Raw genomic sequence first — 6000 nt, 5'->3', positions numbered from 1 at the left:
CAAGACGTATGTTTTTCCAAATGGTTATTCCATGAAAAATGGTGTTCTTCAAGTATCAATGCAATTTTTTTGTGGCTGCCGAGTGAATCATTGTGGAACGATGCATGAACTGAGATAACTTATTGACAGCAAAGCTGATGTCAGGTCTAGTTAGAGAAAAATACTGCAATGCCCCATGACATGACGATATTCTGTAGAATCCACAGTGGAGGTTCCATCATCTAATTTCAAAGGAATCGAGGTTGAAAGAGGAGTGGTACATCCTTAGCCCCATCCATATTTATTTTTGCCAAGAGATCTCGGATGTACTTGTGTTGAGTTAAGAACAAGCCATGAGTGGTAGGAATAACCTCAATGTCGAGGAAGAAGTGTAGTGGTCCCATGTCCTTGAAGGAGAATTGTTGTCCAAGTTGAGTAATAATACTGGCCACAAATTTTGAATCATTTCCTGTGACAACCAAGTCATCTACATATACCAAGCAGTAGACTATTATGGAACCAGCACTGTACATAAACAATGAAGAATCAGATTTAGTATTTAAGAAACCAAACGCAACCAGTGCTTGTTTAAGGGCTGAATACCAAGCATGTGGTGTTTCTGGATCTCGAAATCCAGGTGGCTGTTTCATGTAGACTGTTTCTGTAAGAGATCCATGCAAAAATGTATTTTTCACATCTAATTGTCTCAGTGACCAGCCCTACATAACAGCAAGAGACAACACAGTGCGAATGGTAATAGGTTTCACTACGGGACTAAAAGTCTCTTTGTAGTCCAGACCCTGTCTTTGATTGAACATTTTTGCAACTAATTGTGCTTTATACCGGTCTATAGACCCATCAGTTAATCTTTTGATCCGAAAAACCCATTTGCTCCCAATAATGTTACAGTCTTTTGGAGGGATTGTGAACTGCCATGTACCATGGCACATGAGAGTTGTTAGCTCTGAGGACATAGCATCTCGCCAACAAGGTTCAAAAAGAGCTTCACTCACAGTGTTGGGTTCTAGGGACGGTGGAATCGAATGCTTTATGACAAGAAATGATTTTTTCGGTCTAAAGATATTATTCATTGACCAAGTCACCATATTATGTGATCGGGGCACAAGAGAATCAGAATTTGATGGCACATTTGGGAGAGAGACATCATTCAAAACCGAAGGGGATGGTTGAGAAACACATACCTGGTGAGGAATCGTTGGAGGAGAAGTCTCCATCAAGGGTGTCGGAGAATAAGGAGTACCCGATGCTAGAGAAACAGCTGTTGGCAAGGACTGAGCTAAGGATATCGGCAAAGTGGGTTGCACGAGAGGTTCAGTGGGAGAAGAGGAAGTAGCATCTGGGTTCACACTCAGTTTAGGGCACAATTCAGAAAAGGGAAATTTCCCTTCATCAAACAAAACATGTCTTGAGTGGAAGACACGATGGGCTTTGGGCTCAAAGCCCAAATATGCATTCTGAGAGAGGGAATAGCCCACAAAGATGCACGGTTTAGCTTTGGGCTCAAGCTTATGCTTGTTATAAGGCCTTGTCAAAGGGTAGCAAAGGCATCCAAAAAGTTTGAGTTTGAGATAGTTGGGAATCTGATGGAAGAGCTTTTCAATTGGTGTTTTATTTTGCAATGTGATGGTTGGCATTCTATTTATTAGATATGTAGCCATTTGAAAAGCGTAAGGCCAAAATGAAAGTGGAAGATTTGCATCTGAGAGAAGCGTCAGCCCAGTTTCAACAAGATGGCGATGTCGTCGTTCAGACATGCCATTTTGTTAGGGTGTGTGAGGAGTGGTTGTGTAATGGCCAATGCCATGAATCGAGAAATATGATTTAAGGGCAATGTATTCACCTCCGTTGTCAGAGTAAATACTCTTCGATTCGAGTGTTAAATCTATTTTCTACAAGATTTCAAAATTGAGGAAAAATTATTTGAACATTTGATTTGTGAGACATCGGATAAAGCCAAATATATTTAGTATGATGGTCAATAAAAATGGCATAATATTTTGAACCATCGATACCAACATTTTGCGATGGACCCCAAACATCAGTATAAATTAACTCAAGAGATGCTTTGCTAGCCAAACCATGAGTATGAAAGGGTTGACAATGAGCTCTATTTTGAGAACATGCATTGCATAAAGCATTATTGTCAGTTTTATAGGTAGGTAATGAAAAAACACAAATTAAATGATTGACAATTTTTGAAGATGGATGACCAAATCTTTTGTGCCATCCATCTTTGGAGATATGTTCATGAACATAAGCAACGACATTTTTGGAAGCCATGGCTAACTTCTCTGACAAAGGGTACACACCATCTTCACATGTGCCTTTGAGGAGTGTCGCCCCTGTGATCCAATTCTTCACCAAAGAATAAGGTGGATGAAATTCAAGATAAACATCATTTTGCTTGGTGAAATGATGAATAGAAATCAAATTGTTTTTAATTGTTGGAACACATAAGGTATCTTTAAGATGAAAGATACGATTAGATGATTTAAAAGATAAGGAACCAACATGAGATACAAGCAAACCTGATCCATCTCCAATTACCACTTTATCAGTACCATCATACTCAAAGCGTATTGAAAGATTGGAAATATCAGTCGTCATGTTATGTGATGCTATTGAATCAATAAGCCATTTTTTAGCATTAGTTTTGGAAGGCGCTGCACAGTTGGCAGTAACTTCACTGGACCCAAGTTTGGAGCAACTTTTTGTTGTGTGGCCCACCTGGTCACATAGTTGACATTTGGGTTTGTATTTTCGAGGCCCAGAATTTGAAGCCCACTTCTTTTTGGTGTCATGGCCTTTGCTTGAAGAAGAGGAAGAACGTTGGTTGTCATTGTTGCTCGGTCCTCCATGGCGATGCGTGTAATTTGCAGTGGCAATTAAGTGTTGCGCAGAGTTGGTTTCCAACCTCCGAATATAGTTTTCATGGCCAACAAGAAAATCATTAAGTTCCTCAAATTTTAATGAGGTTTCTCGAGCACGGATTGGAGCAGCAATCTCCCGAAATTCTGGACCCAACCCATTTAAGATGTACAGGGTCAAATCGTCATTCGAGATAGGATAATCGATTAGTGCAAGTTCGTATGCAATTATCTTAATTGCATTGAGGAACTCAGTGACTAAACGGTTGCCGCGAGTTTGCAATGTGAGGTCCTCTTTGAGTTGCATTGCACGTGTTCGAGATTTTCCCGCATAGAGACGGGTGAGTGTTGTCCAAGCTTGGTGAGATGTTTTGTAGGATGTAAGAAGAGGAGTAATGGCAGTGGAAGTCAAGGCAATGAGAGCATGAAGAATTAGTTTATCTTGGTGAATCCAATGGGAATTCGCTGCTTTGGTGGTTGCAGAATTTTCGGCATCGATGGCAGGGCATGTATGCTCGTCAGTAACAAAGTCGATGAGATCGTATCCAATCAACAGTGCTTCAAATTAGGCTCTCCATTGAGAAAATGTAGATAGGGTGAGTTTTTCGTTGATGGTAGTGGAAGCATTGATGCTAATAATCGGATGAGTAGAGGATCCAAGAATTGCAGCCATTTTTCTGAAAGAGAAAAAAAATTAAATTTGTTAGAGACCAGCTCTCTCTGATACCTTAAAAGGGAATAATAACACTGATATTGGAAGAATTCTGAACTCAAATCTTATTGATGTACAAGATAAGTTTTTTATACATGAATTTTGAGTATTCTATCAATGGAAGGTAGTAACGTAAATCTGCAACATTTACATGTAAATAATTACAGAAAATTAAAACATTACAACCAAATCAAAAATTGATCCTAGAATCATGCATGCACAAATCTTGATGATTGAGTCTGAGCTGTTTGTGAGTTGTCTTCCTTGATACCACTTACATCAGCTCGGCTTCACTTTCTAAAGGACAAGCTTTACCAATACCACCGTTCAGCTAGAGGGGGCCTGTAGGAGACAACAATGCTGAAAACCAGATAGTAGATCTTACCAAGAAAAGGAGAAGGATGTAATTCAGTCTTGAAGTATTTGATGTAAATTCTGTTGAGTTATCCTGAGATTCAGTTTAGTCAGTAAATTAAAATGAGATAAGTTGAAATAAAAATTTAAAGTTGAATAAAATTTATTAAAATATGCTATTATTATTTTAAAATTTTAAAAAATTAAATTAATTATTATATTTTATATAAAATTTAAAAAAATTATAATAATAAAAATGATACGAGATAAAACTATTTTTATATTCAACCTAATATTTGATGTAAATCAAGCCACCTGCCGTACACGTCTATATATATACAATAACAATCCAATCTTTTGATTTACGTAAAGGTGTTCTACAGAAATTTAGAAGGATAACTTGATAATGACACTAAAAACCTATTCAATTCAAGTGTCCCCGGTGAAAATATTTGAGGAAAATATTCAAGTTAAAGATTTAGATGCTGATTGGAAAGGGGCATGCTGTTTACCCATTAAGCCCTTTTCTCTAGATTGAGAAATTGATTTGGGTTGGAAGCTCAAATGGGAATTTTCGAAGACGTAGAGTTAGGGGTGTAACCGGTCCGGTCCGGTCCGATTTTCTGGTTTTTTTTTTTAATGTAAATTTCATAGTTTGTCATTAAAAATTTGTTTATAAAATAAAAAAAACTGATTTAAAAAAATCTGTTTTACAAACTGTTATTACAAAAAATCTGTTTTAACTTTAAATAAAAAAATCTACTTTACTAAAAATTACTTCAATAAAAAATCTGTTTTACAACAAAAAATCTGTTTTACTATAAAAAAATCTGTTTTACTACAAAAATCTGATTCACTACAAAAAATCTGATTCACTCCAAAAAATTGGTTTACTAAAAAACTGGAAAAAAATCTGAAAAAAACTGGAAAAAAACTGTTTTATAAACTTATAAAAATAACTACTACAAAAACTGAAAAAAAAAATCTGCAATAAACTGATTTATCTACAATAAGTCCTTGCATGTTAAAAGAAATAACTTAGTACTTACACATATATTTTTTAGAGCAATCACAAGAAATTCAAGAATGGACATCAACAAGCCTATGAGCATATGGTAGAAAATAAGTTCAAAAGTCTAAATTAGAAGTCCAAAAGTCCAACAAATTACAAGTCCAAAAGTCTAAATTACAAGTCCAAAAAATTACAAGTCCAAACACTTAAAAAGTCTGAATTACAAGTCTAAAAATCTAACAAATTACAAGTCCAAATTACAATAACTTAGAACATCCAACAAAAAACTTCAATAACTATGCACCAAGCCATCAACTCCAATAGTCCCTTCAACAATCAAGCAATTAATTATAATAAAAAGTTAGTAATTACATTAAATAATAAAAAAATTAAAGAAATATGTTATACAAGTTGACCTACCTTAAATTTAATTATCTCCGGCCAAAGAAGTAGGTCTTGAAGAATTCTCTAGGTCTTCCATGAGCTCAACACAAAAGGGAAAAAAAATAAGCATAATAATTAAAATAAATTACTAATATGATTTACACTTAAGATATAGTTAAAGAAAAGGTGAATGATGCTACATACCTATATCAATTTTCTCAAACTCCTCAACATCATCCATTAAAGTACGAATGTTAATCGGGGCAGAAGAACGGAGCCAATTTTGTGTACAAATAAGAGCTTCTACCATAAGTGGAGATAGGCTACTGCGGAACGGATCAAGTACTCGACCTGTTGTGCTAAAAGCTGACTCAGAGGCCACTGTAGATATCAGAACTGCAAGAACATCCCGCGCAACTCTTGAAAGCACGCGGTATCTAATGGAGTTGACCTTCCACCAAGTCAACAAGTCGAATTTCACATCATCTTCTTCACATTTTTCAGATAAATATCTCTCCAATTCAGATTTAGTCGCCAAAGAGTTATTCGACTCCAAACGCTTCTTAATTTGTGCATGGATTAATGATCTGAAATCACCTTGACCTACCCCAGCAGTTGAACTTGTACTACTAGCTCCTCTCTCGCTTGATTGGCTTATAGTTTGATCTTGT

This window comes from Juglans regia, chromosome 2 (assembly GCF_001411555.2).
Source record: "Juglans regia cultivar Chandler chromosome 2, Walnut 2.0, whole genome shotgun sequence".
NCBI lineage: Eukaryota > Viridiplantae > Streptophyta > Magnoliopsida > Fagales > Juglandaceae > Juglans > Juglans regia.
The sequence above is the reverse complement of the archived record's forward strand: the minus strand, read 5'-3'. Positions refer to the sequence as shown.